At 45.5% G+C, this 22,953-nt stretch overlaps 1 protein-coding gene across 1 annotated transcript in view; it reads right to left on the bottom strand.

The window, feature by feature from the left end:
• LOC147442510 (putative cyclic nucleotide-gated ion channel 5) overlaps positions 1-21,774 on the bottom strand; it is an 88,855-nt gene extending 67,081 nt beyond the window's left edge. The window contains exon 1 of the mRNA XM_086528668.1: positions 21,596-21,774. The gene's annotated coding sequence lies outside the window, so the exon portion shown is untranslated. The remainder of the gene's footprint in view (positions 1-21,595) is intronic.
• Between the last annotated feature and the right edge of the window lie 1,179 nt (positions 21,775-22,953).

Genomic DNA, 22,953 nt, shown 5'->3' with positions numbered 1-22,953 from the left:
TTCCGAGAACGCAGACAGAAAACGATGGTATTTGGACCATCATTTGCAGATTCAGCAAACAGGCTCATTTTATTCCTGTCAGGAAGAAGATAAAGCCATATCAGATGGCACGCTTGTTTATGAGCAATATTTTCAAGTATCATGACATGCCACAGTCGATTGTTAGCGACCGTGATCCACGCATGACAAGTTTGTTCTGGAGAGGCTTGTTTCAGAATATAGGCACAACGCTCAAATTCTCTTCGTCATTTCATCCTCAAACAGATGGGCACTCAGAAGAGGCAAATTCTACTATCCTAGATCTGTTGAAGTGCTATGTGTGAGAGCATAAAGGAAAGTGGGAGCAGTATTTGCCATTGGTGGAGTATGCATACAATAATACAGTTCATTCATCAACTGGCAAGGCACCTTTTGAGATAGTTGAAGGTGGCAAGAAAGTTCCTCCCATACTGCATACAAAGCACAAGATATTTGAAGCAGATAAGTATGTTCAGGACATGGATGAAATGTACAAGAAGGTCAAAGTGGCCTTACAAAAGACTCAGGCAAAGCAAAAGAAAGCAGCTGATCGTCACCGTCGTCAAGTGGTATATTCACTTGGTGATTGGGTGCTTTTGCGCTTTGAAAAGGCAAGGTTAAAGAAGATGAAGGGCAAGGAAAGACTGTTTCCAAAGCTCAGCATGCGTTACTATGGGCCTTTTCAAGTGTGCGACATAATCAGTGATGTTGCATATAGACTGAAATTGCCTGACAATTGGAAGGTTCACAATGCGTTTCGTGTGAGTCTTCTCAGACCCTATGTGGGTGATGTGCCAGAGGATATGCCAGCTGAAGATCAGCCGGAAGTCGAGGAACTTGACGAGATCTTGGTCCCGGAACAGATTTTTGGCAGATAAGGAAAGAAAAGTGAAAGGCAAGGTTGCTAGGCGTTACTTGGTAAAGTTCAGAAACTATCCACCAATGGATGCTAAGTGGATGGAAGACGGTGAACTTGCAGAGTCACCAACTGTGTTATCACTTTACCTTGAAGCCTTCGATTTGCAACCTACCTTGACCCCTTGAGTTTCAGAGCTACATGGATTGTCAGTGTGACAATGGCTTTTGAAACAAATGATGTACATGGTATTTAAAGTGAGCTCAAATGAAATACCTGTTACATGAAGGTTAGAACTGTACAGATTGTCAGTTTGGCAATTGCTCTGATAGAATGTCCAAAAGTTTGGTTAGTGCTATAGAAGTGAGTATTTCTTGTCAGTTTGTCAAGGATACAATAATTGCTTCTATTAAAGAGTACATGTGCAACTGCATTCTTAAACTGTCGGTTTGGGTATGCTCGAAAGTGTTACGGGATCCAACGTGTACTATAAGACAGTGGCAAAATGTGCAGCTGCCATTTTGTCATTGGAAAGTTAGTGACTCAAAGCAATGGCAGAGTGCGAAGCTACCACTATGTCATTGGGACAGGGTTCACACGCAGGCAATACATGTGTCGACGAGGTGTTGAATACACCAAGGTTGACAATGAGCATGTATATGTCGTACATGTGTCAACAGGTGTTGAATACATCAGTGTTGACTAGGAGCATGTACGACATAGATGCAAACGAGGACGTTTGAGATTTCAAGAGGGGGGTATGTCACCAGCGTGTGACTACTATCTATCCTTTTTGTTGATTTCTTTCTTATTATCTATTTACTTTCACTTTTTGGAAACACCCCTCGGGAAATCTAACTGCCCTACATTGCATAGCTAGTGTGCAACTATCCAGAGGGAGTCCAGGCCTGAGGGCAAGAGAGCACTAAGGTTGGACAAGGACTATGGTTAGCCAAAGTGGGGTCATTGACTAGCCAAAGTGGAATCCTTTGCTATAGAGCCTACATTTCAGTTCTGGGTGTGACTGTAGTGTAGAAAGGGGGTCAGATGACCTAGAAAGATACAATGGCAGCATCTCCTAAAATTTAGGGAACTGCTATTTTGGGACCTGAAAATGTGTTGGCGTCATTACCTCCGGAATGACAAGGAGAACATTTTCTTACTCTGCCGTGAAGTCAACTGGGCGACCGGTTGGGAGATTTTTAGGCGGCAACCCCGAAACGGGAAAATGCTTAAATGTGCCAAGTGGCACCTTCTGGTGCACTTTCCTCATGCAAGAGAAGGGGGCGCTGATTTTAGAGAAGAGAAGGGCTCATTTGCAGATTTTTGTCACAGGTTAAGAGCTATGGAGTCATGTCACGAGGACGTGGCAGTTATTAACCATGTCACAGAGATGTGGCAACTGCTAACCTTGGTTGTTGGTTTCTTTCCAATGGGGTTTATTTTATTTGTTTAAGACCCTCTTTTTGAAGTAGCAAACGGTCGGACATTGTATGGCCAATGTGAACGGTAGATTCACCCGCAGATGGGAAGTGGTCGGCACTGGAATTCGTATGGTAAGAGGATGTCTAGGCTCAGAGCAAGATCATATAGGTCCCCCCGTCGCACTTAGCAAGTTGGTGGATACTAGGAAGTGAACTCAATTAAGGCGTAAAGTCAAGGTGGGACTACCAACAAAAAGTATCCGACAGTTGGGCCACATTGCACTTTTGGATGCGGTCCCAATGAGGATAGATGGTCAGAAGACCAGTGGGAGCCCAACGGAAGCATCTCCTAAAATTTAGGGAACTGCTATTTTGGGCCGTGAAATGTGTTCGCGTCATTACCTCCGGTATGACTAGGGGAACATTTTACAACTCTGCCGCAAAGTCAACTGGGCAACCGGTCAGGATATTTTTAAGCAGCAAGCCCGAAACGGTTCGTGAACTTTCCTCTTGCAGAAAAATGGGCGCTGATTTTTATGCTGGGAGAGGCCTCATTTCAGCTTTTGTCACAGGTTAAGAGCTATGGAGTGCTTTCTTTCCCTCTCATGTACAGTGTGGTGCTAGGAGTGATGCCCTGCACACTACACACTGCTCTTTCTCTCCCCTACGTGCAGTTATGTGATGCCCCACAAGAGGGCTACTCATTTGACTGATGTACAGTTGTGTGGGTTCATGCTTTTGTGCTGAGGCAAGAGCCTCCTTGAGCAGGAACAGGGGTAGCTAACTGCTGCTCCAAAGCAAGCACTGGTGAGGGTCATAACCTCACCGTACAGGTGCAAAATCAGTGCTGTGTATGCGCTGTAAATTCACTGTTTTTCAGCCATACGGACGCCAGGACCATTGGGAATCGTGCCCCACTGGCAGAGGACAGTTAGGGGACTGTTTGGGGCTGAAAACAGGGCAAAAACCAGTAAATACAGCGTGCTGAATTTACTGTTTTTGGATAGGAATCAGAGGGTATACGATAGTGCAAGCGAGTTCCAGCAGGGGAATTGGTTTCGCGCAAGTTTTGAAGCTGTTATGCTGCCGAAATTTGGCCAAATCAAATGGTATCTAGGTGGATACACGTGAAGGATTCCCAGGATCTTACCTTGTAATTTACCCTCCTAAAGAATAAAGAAATACCGAAAGGGGCGCCAATTTTGGGGCCTACAGGTTGTCGGTGTCTGCTCGGAGCATTCTAGCTTCCGAGCCGTGTGTGAATTCAAGTGTTAACTCCCGTCGCAGGTTCTCTTTGCAAAGTGCTCTGTGTGTGTGTTTAAAGTAAAGAATTTCGGGTGAAAGCCAACGCCCACCGCCCTACGGGCCGGTTTCAAGTGATGCCCTGCACGCTACGCACTGCCCTCTCTCTCCCCTATGGCAGTATGTTATGCCCCTCTAGTCGGCTTTTCATTTGACCAATGTACAGTTGTGTGGGTTCATGCGCGATTGCCAAGGCAAGAGCCTCTTGCACAGGTACTGGATTAGCTAGCGGCTAATCCCCCCGCAGGTACAGGTGAATTCGGAGAGGTTTCACACCAGAAATCTCGTCCGATTCAAAGGGCAAGTAGCCCTACAGGTGCGGGAGCTCGAGGACTTGCTACAGATGCGATCGGCACGCGAAACGGAGCCCGAAACAGTAAATTACAGCCTGCTGTGTATTTTTGCAGGTTTAGGGTTTTGGCCCTAGACGGACCCTAATACCCCCAGGACGTTCGGGGACGCGAGGGGACCGCTGTACAGGTGATCTGGCGCATTTTCTGGGCAGAAAACAGAGAATTCAGCGTGCTGCAGATTCTCGCTAGGTTTTGTAAAGTGCCCGTATGCGTCGGGAAAGTCAGTCAATGCGTGGGAATACTGACTGTGAAGGGTCCTAGTACAGTTATGCTGCCGAAATTGGGCCGGAACAGTTGAAATTCAGCCAAGTTTGTGCGGGGCAGCTTGTAGGGATCCACAACGTTTATTCCCTCTTTTGAACAATAAAGAAATAACGAAAGGGGCGCCTAAGTTAGGGGCCAATCTGGTGTCGGTCTACGCATACAGGTGCAATCTAGCAACCTGTATCTCTCTCCCCTTTGTTGTGTCTTAAAAGTACAGGTAAAGTGGACGACAAATTAAATGGGTGAAAGCTAAATCAAGGTTTAAAGTAAAGTCTACCGCCCTTTTTGGATTGAACAGGCAGGTTTCACCGTTCCTTTAGTGAGAGAGTGCAAATGATCACAAACAAAGTGAATGACACTGTGAAGGAAGGTGCTGAGATTGAGAGAGAGAGAGAGAGAGAGAGAGAATACGACACTAGAATGTTGTCAAACCCTCCTCCAAGGGCCCCACTCTCTATGGCGAGAGAGGTCTATGCTATTGAATGCACAAATCTGGTACAATGGTCTATATGCAAGGGACTTGCCGACGATGATGACGGCGACGAGACGGGCTGAAATCTGAAAACACTAGGGACTGAAATCTGTAAATCTGCTTACTGCTGAATTTTGACTCTATGTCGGCGAGGACAGCGATGGCGACGACGCGACGACGATGCGCTGAAAAGCAGGTGCTGAAATCTGCGAACAGCGGGCTGAAACTGAAAACGCTGGCTGATCTGGCAAGGATGCGGCGAGGATCTGCTGCGGGAAGGTGAGATCTGCGAGGTTTGGGGCTGTGTTTGTGGAGTCTAAGTGCTGAAAATAGAAAACGCTGATGATTGGGCTGATTCTGTCTCCGAGAATCTGCAAAACACTGAGGATGATCTCCAATTGCAAAAAAGCTAGGTTGAACTCTGTGATTTACTAACGCCAGGGCTGATCTACAATCTACAAAACGCCAAGGCTGATCTGCAATTGCTGAAAACGATAGGCTGGTCTTGATGACTGAAAAAGCTAGGGATTCTGGTGGTCTTGCTGAGAAGGTGCACTGCAAGAGTAAGAGCTTTTGCTGCCTCTTCTACCAGAAAGTGCTAGCGCTAGGTTTCTTTTGAAGAAACTAGGAAATTTGCCCTACTCACTTTCCCAACTAAGTCACTTTTTAATAATAAGTGAAAAATGGCTAAAATAGGGAAAATGGGTTATGTGCACTGTAAAATGCTCATGATGGCTACTGACTGTAATGCTGATGATCATGTTGTGTGCAACCAGAGGATATGCAACCACTCTTAAGTACCTGGACATGCACGGCCTGCACACAAGCTCACAAAGGTGCTAGAACACTTCCTAAGTTGACCTGAACCCTGGACCTGAAGTAGCTTGTCCACATGCACATAGGGTAAGATATGCACATGACATCCCCTCCTTTTTAAAGTGAGGTACTGGTACCGAACTGTATGGCATCGAGGGAAATCGCCAACAATATCTGGAATTCTGGGAAGGACTCTTCGCCAGCCCACTCTGATGCGTGGGTCGTGCGATACTTGAACTTCATAAAGGTCTGCAATGCTTGCTTCTTTGGGCCGCGCCGAAAGCGACAGTCATCTGTGGCTGCGTCAATGCTCCAACTACGTCTATGGACGTAGGTCCACCTTCATCAAGAATCTCCGAGGAGGAAAATTTGTGACACCCTCTCTATCGCTAGAAAGGAACTTGCTTTAGATTGCACAAATGTTGATTCAATGGTCCTAGATGCTGAGATGTTGATGGGTACTTGTGGTAGGTGCTGGCCACTGCGAGGCTAAGTGCTCGACACTGAAAACGCTAAGGAATTCTGGTTGGATCTGCAACCTTGGGGCTGTTCCAAGAAGGACTCCTGGACTCTAGAAATGCTAGTATGTCAGGGCTAAATTCTGCAATTGAAACTGCTATGGCTGAAAATGCTGATAGATAAGGGCTGAAATCACTGATGACTGATGCTAAAAACGCTGACAGGTGAGGATTGAGGTGGAAAGCGCTGAGGGCTGAAAAATGCTGGAGATGCTGGGCTGAAAACGCCAGATGTTGGGTCCTTGTGCTGCCGATGCTGAAGGTACTGGATGAGAGAAGTGACTCCCAAGGTCACTTATATAGAAATTTTATGTTGGGTCGAGCAGTGCTAGTTTTGGGCCCCCACGACCTTGAAAAATAATGGTAAAATGTCCCTTAATAATAAGTTGAGGGCCTACTAATAAGAGGTGCTTCGTATGCAGTTTTACCTAGGCTTGGTACTAATGGTGCTCTATGAGAATACTCCCCAATGCCTACACCTAGTAGATGTTGGTTGAGTTCATGTGCAATCAGAGGGTATGCAGCTACTCTAAAGTGCCTGGAAATGCACGTCCTACATACATGCTCGCAAGGGTGCCAAAACACTTCCTAGGCTATCCTAAACCCTAGAAATAGGAGTTATAGCTTGTCCAACATGCACATAGGGCTAGATGTGCACGTGACACTTTTGAATTGCATTCTCCCATGAATGCAAGTAATAAATTTCCATTGCTTACTCCCAACATCTGATAAGCCTATAAGCATCTGCTTCACAAAAAGCAAGCCGAAGCGCATCATTGCTAAAATGACTAAATCTGTAATTACTAATGCCATAGATCACCTGTAGGTATCCTGGTCGCTGAAGAAAGAGCATGGAGCCTATAGAGTCTATTCTCCACTGAGCCCTCTCTGACCTCCTTACCGGAGTCACGATCCCGACAGCGCAAGCCGAAGAGCACCAATGTTCAAATGACCAAATCTATAATGCCAAAGATCACCTGTAGGTATCTTGGTTGCTGAGGAAAGAGCATGAAGCCTGCAGAGTCCATTCTCCATTGAGCCCCCTCTGACCTCCTTACCAGAGTCACAATCCCAAGCACACACCACATCCTCTGTAAAAATCACCTCCATGCCTAGCTTGCACACCTAGTAAACAGACATAGATTTGGAGATATGCATACCACTCTGATGTCTGGAATCAACTCATAGTTCCCTTGCTATGAATAGGAATTTCAGATTTGTCGCCAATGAAAATAGTACTACAATGTTACACATGTTGGACAAAAGATCCTTCGAAGGTGTCAGGTGCAGCAGAATTGAAATGGTGAAGATTTAGGTTTTACACTTCCACAAATCTTTACTTCTTTCCTTGCATTAATGATTGCTATTTAGCATGAATGATGGTTCCATTTATTTCCCTAAAGAGAGCGAATGACAGAGAGAGGTAGAGATCGAGAGAGAGAGAGAGAGAGAGAGAGAGAGAGAGAGACCCGATGGGGTCCCAATGAAACCGGCCTGTTTAATCCAAAAAGGGCGGTAGACCTTAGACTTAATCCTTATTTGCTTTTACCCATTTAATTTGTCGTCCACTTTACCTGTACTTTCAAGACACAACAAAGGGGAAAGGGATACAGGCTGCTAGATTGCACCTGTATGAAAATACCAACACCAGACTGGCCCCTAAATTAAGCGCCCCTTTTTCTTTATTCTTTAACAAAGGGAATAAGAGTTGTGGTTCCCTACAAGCGGCCCCGCACAACCTTGGCTGAATTTCAACTGTTCTGGCCCGATTTCGGCAACATAACTGTACTAGGACCCTTCACAGTCAGTATTCCCACGCATTGGATGACTTTCCCGATGCATACGGACACTTTGCAAAACCTGGCGAGAATCTGCAGCACGCTGAATTCTCTGTTTTCTGCCCCGAAAATGCGCCAAATCACCTGTACAGCGGTCCCCTTGCGTCCCCGAACCTCCTGGGGGTATTAGGGTCTGTTTAGGGCCAAAACCCTAGCCTGCAAAAATACACAGCAGGCTGTAATTCACTGTTTCGGGCTCTGTTTTGCGTGCCGATCGCATCCGTAACAAGTCCTCGAATTCCCGCACCTATAGAGCTACTCGCCCTTTGAATCGGACGAGATTTCGCACGTGAAACCTCTCCGAATCACCTGTACCTGCGGGGGATTAGCCGCTAGCTAATCCAGTGCCTGTGCAAGAGGCTCTTGCCTCGGAAATCGCGCATGAACCCACACAATTGTACATTGGTCAATTGAAAATCCCACTAGAGGGGCATAACATACTGCCATAGGGGAGAGAGAGGGCAATGCGTAGCGTGCAGGGCATCACTCCTGGCACCGCACTGTACATAAGAGGGAAAGGAAGCACTCCATAGCTCTCAACCTGTGACAAAATACAACTGAAGCCCTCTCCCAACTTAAAAATCAGCGCCCATTTTTCTGTAGGAGGAAAGTCCATGAGAAATTGACACTTGGCGCATTTACAAGCATTTTCCCGTTTCGGGTTCGCCGCTTAAAAATATCCTGACCGGTTGCCCAGTTGACTTTGCGGCAGAGTTGTGAAATGTTCCCCTAGTCATACCGGAGGTAATGACGCGAACACATTTTCAGGTCCCAAAATAGCAGTTCCCTAAATTTTAAGAGATACTGCCATTGTATCTTTCTAGGTCATCTGACCCTCTTTGTACACTACAACCACACCAAGAACTGAAATGTAGCCTCTATAGCAAAGGATTCCACTTTGGCTAGTCAATGACCCCACTTTGGCTAACCATAGTCCTTGTCCAACCTTAGTGCTCTCTTGCCCTCAAGCCTGGACTCCCTCTGAACAGTTCCACACTAGCTATGCAATGCAGGGAAGTTAGATTTCCCGAGGGGTGTTTCCAAAAAGTGAAAATAATTAAATAATAAGAAAGAAATCAACAAAAAGGATAGATAGTAGTCACATGCTGGTGACATACCCCCCTCTTGAAATCTCAAACGTCCTCGTTTGCATCTATGTCGTACATGCTCACAGTCAACACTGGTGTATTCAACACCTGCCGACACATGTACGACACATACATGCTTATTGTCAACCCTGGTGTATTCAACACCTCGTCGACACATGTATTGCCTGCGTGTGAACCCTGTCCCCATGACATAGTGGTAGCTTCACACTCTGCCATTGCTTTGAGTCATTAACCTTCCAATGATAAAATGGTAGCTACACATTTTGCCACTGTCTTTTAGTACACGTTGGATCCAGTAACACTTTCGAGCATATCCAAACCGACAGTTTAAGAATGCAGTTACACATGTACCCTTTAATAGAAGCAATTACTGTATCCTTGACAAACTGACAAGAAATACTCACTTCTATAGCACTAACCACACTTTTGGCATTCCGTAATAGCAATTGCCAAAGTGACAATCTGTATAGCTCTAACATTCATGTAACATGTACTTGATTTGAGCTCACTTTAAAAACCATGTACATCATTTCTTTCAGAAGCCATTGTCACACTGACAATCCATGTAGCTTTGAAACTCAAGGGGTCAAGGTAGGTTGCAAATCGAAGGCTTCAAGGTAAAGTGATAACACAGTTGGTGACTCTGCAAGTTCACCTTCTTCCATCCACTTAGCATCCATTGGTGGATGGTTTCTAAACTTCAGCAAGTAACGCCTAGCAACCTTGCCTTTCACTTTTCTTTCTTTATGTGCCAAAATCTGTTCTGGGACCAAGATCTCGTCAAGTTTCTCGACTTCCGGCTGATCTTCAGCTGGCATATCTTCTGGCACATCACCCACATAGGGTCCGAGAAGACTCACATAAAACGCATTATGAATCTTCCAACTCTCAGGCAATTTCAGCCTATATGCAACATCATTGATTATGTCGCATACTTGAAAAGGCCCATAGTAACGCATGCTGAGATTTGGAAACAGTCTTTCCTTGCCCTTCATCTTCTTTAACCTTGCCTTTTCAAAGCGCAAAAGCACCCAATCACCAAGTGAAAATACCACTTCACGACGGTGACGATCAATTGCTTTCTTTTGCTTTGCCTGAGTCTTTTCTAAGGCCACTTTGACCTTCTTGTACATTTCATCCATGTCCTGAACATACTTATCTGCTTCAAATATCTTGTCCTTTGTATGCAGTATGGGAGGAACTTTCTTGCCACCTTCAACTATCTCAAAAGGTGCCTTGCCAGTTGATGAATGCACTGTATTATTGTATGCATACTCCACAAATGGCAAATACTGCTCCCACTTTCCTATATGCTCTAACACGTAGCACTTCAGCAGATCTAGGACAGTAGAATTTGCCTCTTCTGACTGCCCATCTGTTTGAGGATGAATTGACGAAGAGAATTTGAGCGTTGTGCCCATATTCTCAAACAAGACTCTCCAGAACAAACTTGTCATGCGTTGATCACGATCGCTAACAATCGACTGTGGCATGCCATGATACTTGAAAATATTGCTCATAAACAAGCGTGCCATCTGATTTGGCTTTATCTTCTTCCTGATAGGAATAAAATGAGCCTGCTTGCTGAATCTACATATGATGGTCCAAATACCATCCATTCCTGTCTGCGTTCTCGAAAGATCAAAGATAAAATCCATAGCAATACTTTCCCATGGTTTATCTGGAATAGATAGTGGTTGCAATAACCCTGGTGCCTTTTGCCTATCAAACATGACCTTCTGGCATACTAGGCATTCTTGGACAAAGGCATCCACATCTCTTCTCAATGTAGGCCAGTAGAAGAATGTCTCAACCGCTTTAGCTGTAGCATCGATACCACGATGCCCTGCATACGGTGGGACATGACTCTCTTCCATAACTTTGCGTCGCAATGGCTTTGTGACACACAATCTGCCATTCATCATCATGAACCCATCTTTGAGAAGATAGTGTTCATGACGTTGTCCATCCATTAGCTGCTCGAAGACCCTTGCAAAATCTTCATCATTTGCATACTGTTCTCTCATATCATCAAGTTCATGATGATAAGGAATTGACACAACTGAAATTTGTGGCTTCCTTGACAAGGCATCAGCCACAACGTTCTTCTTGCCTTCCACATGCACAATCTGAAAATGGAACATGGACAAGATATTTGCCCATCGCATATGCTTCTCAGATAACTTTGCCTGTGTTAAGAAGTATCGCAAGGTCTGGTGATCCGTTTGGACAACGAAATATGCACCTAGCAGGTAGTGTTTCCAACTTAAGAGCGCATGAATCACGGCCTGCAGTTCTTTTTCATAGACTGGCATAGTCTTTTCTCGCCCTTGCAAGATTCTACTCTCATAGGCTACTACCCTGCCATCTTGCATTAGATTGCACCAATGCTACTACCACAGGCGTCACACTGGACCACAAATGACTCCCTAAGATCTGGCAACACAATGACTGGATCTGATGTCATCTTTTCCTTTAAGAGATTAAAAGTTGAAATCTCTTTCTGTGTCCATCTATAGGTGACTGCCTTCTTTTCAAGAGCATGTAAAGGTGAAGCAATCTCAGCGAAATTTCGGATAAACCTTCTGTAATAGGAGCATAGTCCCAAGAAGCTTCGGACATCGTGCACCGTCTTCAAATCTGGCCATGACTTGATCGCTTCAACTTTAGCAAAATCCATTCTGACACCATCCTTTGAGACAATGTGTCCGAGAAAATGAATCTCTTCCAGAAAAAATTCACTTTTCTTTGCATTGATGAGTAACCTATGGCTGCGTAGCTCTTTGAACACAATGGCCAAGTGATGCCTATGCTCCTCTTCATTCTTTGAGTAGACTATCATGTCATCAAAGAATGTACCAACAAATTGCTGGTGTGGACGGAAAATTCTGTCCATCATCCTATTCTGTAGCAGGAGGATTTGTGAGACCAAAGGGCATCACTAAAAATTCGCAAAGGCCAAACGTTGTTCTAAAAGCAGTCTTGTGCACGTCCTCTGATCTAATGCAGATCTGATGGTACCCACTCTTTAGATCTATCTTGCTAAACATAGCTGCTCCTTCTAATTTGTCCAGAATATCATCAATTCTAGGTATAGGGAACCTATTCTTGATGGTATTCTTGTTCAGTGCACGGTAGTCGATGCACATACGCCATGAGCCATCCTTTTTCTGCACCAACAACACTGGAGAACAGAATGGAGATGAACTGGGCTGAATCAACCCCTTTTCTAACAGCTCCTTTACTTGGCTCATTATCTCTTTCTGCTGAGCCGCACTAACCCTTTACGGAGGCCTATTTGTTGGGCTACTGCCTGGCACCAAATCTATCGCATGGTCCTTGGGTCTCTCTGGCGGTAATTGAGACGGTAATGAATCGGAAAAACAGTCACTATACTGTTGAAAAAACATTGACCAAGTACGCAGAAAGATGCTTTTTCATTACAAAAGTAATAGCAGAAGCTGATACAGTGGGAATAGACTCCCCGTTAAGCTTTACATCCAGAATGTGAGTCTTTCCCCTGCTCTGTACAGTGATCTTTTTGTTGTAGGCATCCATGATTCCCTGTACACGAAATAACCTAGGAATACCTAGCAACACATCACATCCGTCCAGTGGCATAGTGTAAAATTCTTCAGCATCTACATAGGACTGGATATGTAGACGCAACTTTCCAATGATGGGTGTCACAGCCTGTGTATGGCCAGGACATGCCAAACCTGCCTCTGCTGTATACCCCATCTCTTCAGGTCTGATTCCCAACTTTGAAGCCAATTCTGGGGAAATGAAGTTGGCTTTGGCACCTGGATCAAAGAAGATAAGCATTGTTTGATCCCTGACCTTTCCCCATGCTCTACAAAGCTCACTTGCATCTGAATTTGTCTTGTCGCCCACCATATCTGGCACTAGACCAGCCATGGGCTTCTTTCCTTTCTTGTCCTCCTTGTCTTCAGAATCAGCTGGCCTTTTCTTTGAAGGACAGTTGTAAGCAATGTGGCCAGGCTGCTCACAGCTAAAGCATTTGTTCTCTGACCTCAGGACCTTTTGCTCTTCCGACTTGGGAGGAAAACGTCTTTTCCATTTCTTTGCTAGTACTTTTTCTGATTCAGCCGTAGCTTTGCCTTTCCGTGCATTGGCTGGCTCCTGAGTCCCTCTAGGAACCTCATTGGGAACGTACTTCTTCACTGAATTTTTCTTGGCTGATCCTTCCTTGACGTCAGTATTAAATTTACAATCTTCTCCCTTGAGCAAACCATTGACAGTGTTTGCTACCTCGATGAGCTCCGTCAAAGTAGTGACTTTGGTCTTCATGCAGTACTTTCTCAATCCTTTGGGTAGGCCACAACAGTATTTTTCAATCTGTTCTGTCAATGGCACAAACCTATAGGAAGTTACTGGAAGTAGAGCTTTCCAAAACTTCCGATTGTAGTCATCCAGATTCTTGCAAGTGGCAACATTAAGCTGGTGCCATTCTGTCATGACATCTGCTTCAAAGTCATCAGATAACCATGCTGCTGCAAAAATCTGCTTGAGGTAAATCCATGTGGACGGAGCTTGCCCTTGAAGCAATAAAGTTGTCCACCATTGTCCCGCATTCCCTGTCAAGAAAGTGGCTGCCTTGCGGACCTTTGAAGCCTCTGTAAAGTTTCCCCCTGCATAGGCCTTGTCAAACTGTTGGAGGAATGAGAGAGCCTTCTTTCCTGTCATCAAACCCTGTAAAGGTCGTGAATGTCACACCTTTGCCACCTTCTTTGTACGGAGTTGGCCTCTCCAGCGGCGTTAAGTTGTCATATGGAAGTGACTGAAACATGGGAACATTGTGAGGGTTCATCTGTGTTCCTTGATCGCTATTAAGTTGACCGGGAAATGCCATATTTGGCTGTTGATTTGTAATTCCAGCCATACCAAAATTTGCCTGTGGCATCCCAAATTGGCCCTGAATGCTTTGAAACCTTGGTAGAATGCCCGTGACACCATACATGGGGTTAGGCATCATTGTTTGAGCACCCCCGAACACTGTTCCTGGCGTGTAAAACTGATTTCCAGGTGCATGACCAGCCATGCTCTAGAATACCAATCCACCTCCAAAATAGCCAGGGTGTACTGAAGGTGTCACGTGACACATCCCAACCCTATGTGTCCGTGGACAAGCTACACCATAGCAGGGTTCCCGTCAGTTCAGTCAGTTTAGATTAGCAGTGATCTGGCACTTTTGTGAGTCTATGCGTAGACCGTGCATGCCCAGTCACTTAGCAATAGATCGATATCCTCCGGTTGCACACAGCATGATCATCGAAATTCCCATCAGAATCCATTCGCATCAGTTAGGGAAATTTTCCAGTGCATTTAGCCTATTTTCCTATTTATTGGGATTTTCACTTATTATTTTTAAGTGACTTTCCTACAAAAGTAGGTAGGGCAATTTTGCTAAGTTAATATATAAGCAAACCCAACTTAGCACTAAATGGCAAAAGAGGCAACAGGAGCACCTTGCTCAACAGGCACCTTCTCAGCAAGAACCCTCTCCATTCCCTTGGCGAGGCCACTCCCCGCAGCACCATTGCCGGCAATTCACTTCTCTCTCCCTAGCGTTCCTCCCATGCCAGAGATCGCCAGCAAGAAGAGAAAGGCCAGCGTTTCTGACTTCAGAAGCTTCAGCGTTTTTCAGAAACCCTAAAAACGCAGCAAACCCTAAAAACCAGCGTTTTGGTTTTTCAGCCTTAGCGACATCAGGACAGCAGCGTTTTCAGCCTATAGCAGATTCAGCCCTCATTGGTTGCAGCAGATCCCCCAAGATTTACCTCATAAGAACACAGCCCAAAACAGTCATTTTCAGCCACAGAAACAGTCCCAGAAATTCAGCATCAAGAAGATCCAAGATTTCAGCCCAAGTCGCCGTCGTCACCATCGTCGTCGTCATCGGCATAGTCCAACAGCATCAATCCTTTGCATTCGCATTGTACTCTTTCGTGCAATCAAGTAGACCACTCTCGCCGACGAGAGTGGGGCCTTCGGAGGAGGGTTTTACAACCCCTTGGTGTCGTATCTCTTCTCTCTCCTTCTCTCAGTCTCATTCACTTGCACGCACAATATCCACTCACTTTGTTCGTGATCATAGCACTCTCCACAAGACAGAAAGCTCTCTCTTTCCCTAAGAACTAAAAGGAACCTTGAGCAGTAAAGATCACTAATCTTGAGAAAATACAACATTCATTCCGCTGCACCTAACAGAAGGTGGTGGGAAGACTTGTTGCATAGCCTGTAGGTTGCTTCCCTGCCCATTAGAACCAGCTATAGGCTACTGAAAGGTGGCTAGCTGAACTGGTACAGCTTGAAAGACTGGCATTTCAGCCACCTGTTCTTGCACCTTAGGCATGAGACTGCATGTTCCCCGTCAAGTGTACAGGTGTTTCCATTGATTCTGCAGTATGAATCACCTGTGCTTGAGCCTTAACAGGCTTTTGAATATGATCCAGTGACCCAACTTGCTGAGACGGAAGAGGAGGTTGCAGAAAGGCTAAAAACCTCGGGTTCTGCATTACCTGTGTGAACATAGCCACAGCAGTAGCCAACTGGGTCCTAAATATATCATCATCCGTCTGTGGTGGTCTTGAAGACTCACCCACTTCATGTGTCTGTTGACCCTGTGAAGAGGAAACCTCTTCAGTCACATCATCTAGTCTGTCAACCATAATTGCAATTCCCTGTGTCTGGTCTATGTTCCCCTGTGTCTTCAAGCCCAAACTGACCAAGGCTCACGTCTATAGGAAAAAGTGATTTAATCCCGACGACGGAACCATGAAACCGGCCTGTTTAATCCAAAAAGGGCGGTAGACCTTAAACTTAATCCTTATTTGCTTTCACCCATTTAATTTGTCGCCCACTTTGCCTGTACTTTCAAGACACAACACAGGGGAAAGGGATACAGGCTGCTAGATTGCACTTGTATGAGAATACCGACACCATGTTGGCCCCTAAATTAGGCGCCCCTTTCGGTATTTCCTTATTCTTTTACAAAGGGAATAAGAGTTGTGGTTCCCTACAAGCTACCCCGCACAACCTTGGCTGAATTTCAAATGTTCTGGCCCGATTTCGGCAACATAACTGTACTACGACCCTTCACAGTCAGTATTCCCACGCATTGGATGACATTCCCGACGCATACGGACACTTTGCAAAACCTGGCGAGAATCTGCAGCACGCTGAATTCTCTGTTTTCTGCCCCGAAAATGCGCCAGATCACTTGTACAGCGGTCCCCTTGCGTCCCCAAACCTCCTGGGGGATTAGGGTCCGTTTAGGGCCAAAACCCTAAACCTGCAAAAATACACAGCAGGCTGTAATTCACTGTTTCGGGCTCCGTTTTGCGTGCCGGTCGCATCCGTAGCAAGTCCTCGAGCTCCCGCACCTGAAGGGCTACTTACCCTTTGAATTGGACGAGATCTCATACGTGAAACCTCTCCGAATCACCTGTACCTGCGGGGGATTAGCCGCTAGCTAATCTAGTACCTGTGCAAGAGGCTCTTGCCTCGGCAATCGTGCATGAACCCACACAACTGTACATTGGTCAATTGAAAAGCCCACTAGAGAGGCATAACATACTGCCATAGGGGAGAGAGAGGGCAATGCGTAGCGTGCAGGGCATCACTCCTGGCACCGCATTGTACATAAGAGGGAAAGGAAGCACTCCATAGCTCTCAACTTGTGACAAAATGCAACTGAAGCCCTCTCCCAGCTTAAAAATCAACGCCCATTTTTCTGTAGGAGGAAAGTCCATGAGAAATTGACACTTGCGCATTTACAAGCATTTTCCCGTTTCGGGTTCGCCGCTTAAAAATATCCTGACCGGTTGCCCAGTTGACTTCGCAGTAGAGTTGTAAAATGTTCCCCTAGTCATACCGGAGGTAATGACGCGAACACATTTTCAGGTCCCAAAATAGCAATTCCCTAAATTTTAGGAGATGCTGCCATTGTATCTTTCTAGGTCATCTGACCCTCTTTGTACACTACAGCCACACCAAGAACTGAAATGTAGTCTCTGTAGCAAAGGATTCCACTTTGGCTAGTCAATGACCCCACTTTGGCTAACCATAGTCCTTGTCCAACCTTAGTGCTCTCTTGCCCTCAAGCCTGGACTCCCTCTGAACAGTTCCACACTAGCTATGCAATGCAGGGCAGTTAGATTTCCCGAGGGGTGTTTCCAAAAAGTGAAAATAAATAAATAATAAGAAAGAAATCAACAAAAAGGATAGATAGTAGTCACATGCTGGTGACACCCAACCAACCCTTTCAAGGGCCCCCCACCGTTGCCGACGTGGTATTTGCTTTTGATTGCGTAAATGGGAAGTACACACATGCAATACCTCAAGTGCAGACTCTATTGACTCGAATGAGGAATGTCGCCTCAGTAAATCTTCAAAATGAAGATGCACCTCCGGGGCTGATTCGATGCACCTTTGGATCCGGCTCAATGTGGGATTGCGCATGGCCACCAATGGGTAGATATGGGCCTGATTTGCACTCCTGAATGTGAGAGGAATGAAGGGCTGAAAACGCTTGATGTGGCGAGGGAATGGGCGAGGAGGCTCAATGGGCTGCCAAAGTACCGGCCCGCAATGGGAAGCTAGCCAAGACAGATCCGATCCGTTTCCGGCAAGGAGAAGGGGCTGAAATCTGATAACGTTGGCTATTCTGCTGAAATCTATAAGCGCTAGGGCTGATCTGCTACCGTAGAGCAAAACGCCAGTGCTGATGCAAAACGCTAGACTGTCTGATGCAAAACACTAGCTGCACTGCTGCAAAAACGCCAAGGCTGAGCTAGCACTAGCAAACCTGATGCAAAACGCTAGAAGCTTTGCCCCCTTCATAGGTGATTTGCAAGTTATAAACCTCTTAAGGCTTAGGTAGGAAAAAAACCTCTATCAAATTCTTATAAAATCAATCATTAAAATGATTCATTAATAAGTTTGACCAAGGCTCAGTTTCTGGGGAAACTGAGCCACATCTGCCAACCCGGGAATCCAATTGACGTGGGGAATGGCTCATTGGATTCCTCTAACCAAAAACATGTATGTCATGCTAGCTGCCCACCGTAGTGTAACAACACCTGTCAAAACGCTTGTACAATCCATATATACAAGAGGGTTCCAAAACTCGAAAACCTAACCTAATGGACTCGTCCGAAAATGCAAGTCGCGCGACCAAGCTCACAAAATTGCCAGTACTATTCCTCCTAGGATTCTAGACCCTCTTATCTAGGGATAGGTGGAAAACTGGTTGTGGAAGTCAATGAAGCATGTCTACATGTCACACAGGGCCATGTGCACATGACGTGCCATGAGGCACCACTATATAGAATCCAATCACGACTATCTCGAACCACAAGTCCACAAGAGCCATCTCAACCTCCAATGTCCCTGGAGAGCCCTCTGAGGGTAGAATCTCCAAATGAACAAAGACTGGTGATTGCCCATCCCCACCGAAGAAGTCTAAACATCTTCAACTCACTTTGGACACTTCCATCCATAATGGCCCTTTTCCCCACAATGATTGCAATGCCGATCCACCTTCAAGGCTTCCTTTTCAGCATCACTCTTCTTTGTATTGTTGTTGTTTTTCTTCTTACCCTTCTGCTTCTGTTGTTGTTGTTGATGTTGTTGGAAGAATTGACCAAGGATTCAGAGCCCGGCTTCTTCCCTGTATTGAACCGCTCCTCCCGGTCCAACACCATTTGAACAATCTCGTCCCATAAAATAGTATTCAATCGGCCACTGGTAATCAACGACGAGTAAAAATTGGTATATTGAGGAGGTAACTGGTCCAAGTATCTCCCGTTGAAGCTCTTGCATCTTGTTGATGTGATCCTTCATGGATAAGTGCTTCGCATCCAGGGTCCTCAATTGCATCTCTAAGGCTATCCGCTTCATTGGGGAGACTCAATCATATAGTGAAGAAAGCCGATCCCAAATCAACTTCGAGTCTTTCAGCAATCCGATGTGACTGATGCCTAATGGTGTACTATTGAGGATCATGAAAGATCAGATTCGAGCACTGATATGCTCCCATAACTTCTCTCCCGCAGGATTCTTTGGCTTTTAAAAGTTGCTCAAAACAAAGCCTCCAAGCTTGTAAGAGTCGAAGATCGCCATCATGGTCGCTTTCCAAATGGCATAGTTGTCACCATTCAATTGCCGATTAGGGAAAGGTAGAGAGGGTAGGTATCTTGATTGGTTGTAGGAGTAGAACAAGGACCAATCTCCTCACTCCTCATTGACAGGTGATTCTCCACCACCATTGGTAGCTACCTCAAGGTGTACTTCATCACGGACCGAATTCATGTCAGAATCATCATTCCTCTCCATCATGTGCGAAAAACTTGGGCATGTGATGAGACTAGGTCGAGGTAGAGGAAGGGAAACCTTCAAATCCCTCCACTTCAGCCAAAATTAGCCCCAAATGAGCGAAAAACGCAAAAAAAAACATCTCTTTTCATCGCAGAAATTCAACTCGCACAGATCACCAATCTGATTCGAGAGCTCGCCATAGCTCTGATACCATATCAAAGGTGCAGCAAAAAAGGGCGAATCGGGTGACGATCTCGTATGCAACCGCGAGCAAACCTACTCTCAGTACAGGGGAACCAATGGATCTTGGATATATCGCGATAGATCTCCTCATACACAAGCTCCTAGCGCGCATTGCCCACCATACAGACACAGCAACCACCAGAGAGAGGAAAAGAGATCGCTGGGGAGAAACACCAAAGAGAGATCGATGGTGTAGAAAAAAAACGCTAGAGAGAGAAGAGAGAGAGGCCGCACACACAAACACAAGAGAGAAAAACGCAAGAGAGAGAGTGTGCATCCAAAACGCTAGAAGCTCTGCACTGAACCACTACTAATGTATAAGAGAGGGTTGCATATATAGGGAATTGCAAGAATTGCCTACCTAGCCTGAAACCCCACGATCCTGGTAAACGGCCTAAGACTTCTAATAAATGTGTAAACCCACTAAAAGTGACCTGTGACACACATTTAGTAGCAAAACTACAGAACAGTCCAGACCCTAGCCCCGGGAAACCCCTAGGAACAGGGGTCCCGCCTCATGCTAGCCTACCGGGTGGGCAACATTGTGGAGTGCATAACCAAGAAAAGGTACATCTACGTCAGATATGGCTAGGGTAGAGCCACAAAACAGCCCTCACTCCCTAATCTGCTCCTTGGAGATATTGGAGCCACCACCGGACACGAATATAAACTCTAACAAACTCAACTCATGTCTACCTTTGCTATGACAGACCTAAAAAAGAAAAAGCATGAGCAAAATGTGAGATCGCTGGGCACAAACACTCCATGCATGTGAATTGATTTTATCTACAAAAAGCACAGATATGCACACACGTGTTTCTTTTTAGGCACCCCTGCATCTGGGAAAAAGTGCTTTCAAACTAGAGGCTTATGGTGCCTACTTAAGAGTGTCCATGGGATAACTATACTTAGTTCCAAAGGTCTTGGGTAAGTGCACAAAAAGAACCACTCACAGGCTGAGTGAGACTCGTAAAGAGCACAAGTGTGCAAACTTGAGTGTGATAAAGAAATGCCTCAAGGGGCCTAATTTCGGGGCTAGTCTTTTCCCCACAAGTGGTGGTCTCACAACTTGAATGTAAAAGTGCAATTGTTTTTGTACCTCTATGTCTTTATAAAGGGGTGTGTGTAGAAATTCTCGAATCTCCGATCAAGTCTCTAGTGTTTCATTGCAGTTTACTACTTGGAATCGTCCGGTGCCTCTGACTAGTGCATTGTCTACAGCCTTTTCAGTTGTAGCGAAAGCTGGTTACAAAGGGGTGAACCCCCCCCCCCCCCCCCCCCCCCACCAAACTAAAAATAATAATAAATGAATAAATAAAAGGGTGCCCAGCTGAGTGGATGGCCCACCGTAAACCAAGGGCTTCTGACACATATTAACATAATACGCACCACTAAGGCTCACACATAAGCTCATCCGACAATTTACCGAGAGTAAGGGAGTTTCCAGTGACGCAACCTCCGCCCTCTCATCAACTATCCCGCCCCCACTTTTCCAACTTTTGCCAGATTCACTAAAGCTCAATTTTCCCTTCTCTAAACCCACCTTCGAGTTATCAGTCAAATCTTCAGTAGATCAAGCTGCCAATGGGTCCTCAAGTCCGAAATGTTTAAGAGGATAAAAATACAGACGATAGAATAAGAAGCCTTCACTCAAAACATCACTCGATATGGCTGACTAAGGCAGCAAGCTTATCAAGTCAAAAACTGGCTTTGTTCTCTTCTAGTTGCACCAATTTGCATAAGTTGGAAATCTTGCTTTTGCAAATTAATTACCAGGTAAAGCTTTCAACATTTACGAGATGGGCTCGAGCATTTTTAGTGCACAAACACAACAGGTGCCAAGAATTAGAAGTAAGAGAGACTTTAATTATTCAAAACGGCATTGGTTTCCTTAACTCTAGCAGTCTCTCTTTTTGTTTTGTTTTCGGAGTCGGGTAGGGCACGCCCGGCCCCTCTCTCTCTCTCTCTCTCTCTCTCTCTCTCTCTCAACTCGCGGCCACACACACAGACACACAAAGCACAAGCATAGAGAGGTACATACCTGCGAAGAGGTCTGGTGTCGAAGACGGCAGGGAAGGTCAAGTCCGAGGGGAATGAAGTTTACTTTACAAAGGGCGAATGCTAGCCTACGTAGGCTACCACAGTACATTTGAAAGGAACGGCGACTGGGCAATGGTTTTGTTTTTGTCCTCGACAATTGGCAAGTCAACTTTTAGCGGCACGTCTCTCACCTATGGCAAGTGACCTGGTCTAGCGTCAAAACTACCCGTTGCTGACAAGTACCCACAAAGGCCACCCAAGAGAGGCGACGGATTACAACCACTATGTAACTCTACTTGCAGCTTGGGAGGCAGGATCTATTGGGATGGAAGCAGCATCGCAAATGGAGAGGCACGCGATACGTAGGACGTCAAAGACAATTTGTCATGTAACAAAAAAGGTCGTGAAAAAGAAGCCAATGTAGGTCAAATTAGAGCCGTTGTGCCACGTCGACTCGAACTCGCGATTTGACGGCGATGATACCATCTGGCCCTGCACTAACCACCCCAGCATTGGCCTCGGTGTGTCTCAATATTGGAGAACATCCAAATTATTAATAGCAGCCAACGAGTCCTAGTACAGGGGGGCCGGTGTTTTTCTGGCCCCTTTACCCAAACACACTTATCAATGCTAGTTATTGCTCATTCAAGAGATCGTACTGTAGGAGTATATTTGCGAGAGTCTGAGCGTAATTTTAGAGGAGGAAATGTACATGATGTAGAATGGGATACCGCTATCGAACAAAGGGTCAATGAAAAAACAACAAGTTCTAGCCATATGTAGCAACGAGAGGTGTGTGCAAGCCAGACTCTAACTCGTTTTAGCTAAGAATGCTTCGAAGAATAAATATGGAAGTAATTCAACTTATGCATTTATTATTTTTAAACTCCTTTCAATTTATGGTAAAGTGTAACACAAGATTTGCTTTTTTTTTACCTTAGGAGAATATCACAAGCTTGCAAACCTCAAGAGAGATGGTGAAGTACAAAGCGCTTCACTCAGAGTACAAGACTTGTGGCATGGTTGACAATGACAATGATAATTAGGCCTTAAATTTGGAGGCCATTTTGGGCGTCACTGTCATCTTAGCATCAAATGAAGCTTAAGATGGTCCATAAAGGCTTCACCATGAAGCTTTTGTATGGGGGTAAGGTGTCATTAGGGTCCCAAGTAGGAGGAGTAAGGTGCATGCATGATGGAGTATTGCCCTTTCGCCCAAGAATTGAGAGTCGTGAGTCGTGACTGAGGAGTCGGGGAGGACTTGTTGAGTCGTTCCTGACGAAGCCTAAGCAGTGATGAGCAGTGAGTCGTCTTCTTCATCTTGCTCAGGGTGATGATTAATGATCGACGATGTTGGAC

The sequence above is a fragment of the Adiantum capillus-veneris genome, chromosome 14 (assembly GCF_014529385.1).
Source record: "Adiantum capillus-veneris isolate H3 chromosome 14, ASM1452938v2, whole genome shotgun sequence".
Classification (NCBI taxonomy): Eukaryota; Viridiplantae; Streptophyta; class Polypodiopsida; order Polypodiales; family Pteridaceae; genus Adiantum; species Adiantum capillus-veneris.
This window is presented reverse-complemented; position numbering and strand designations above follow the sequence as displayed.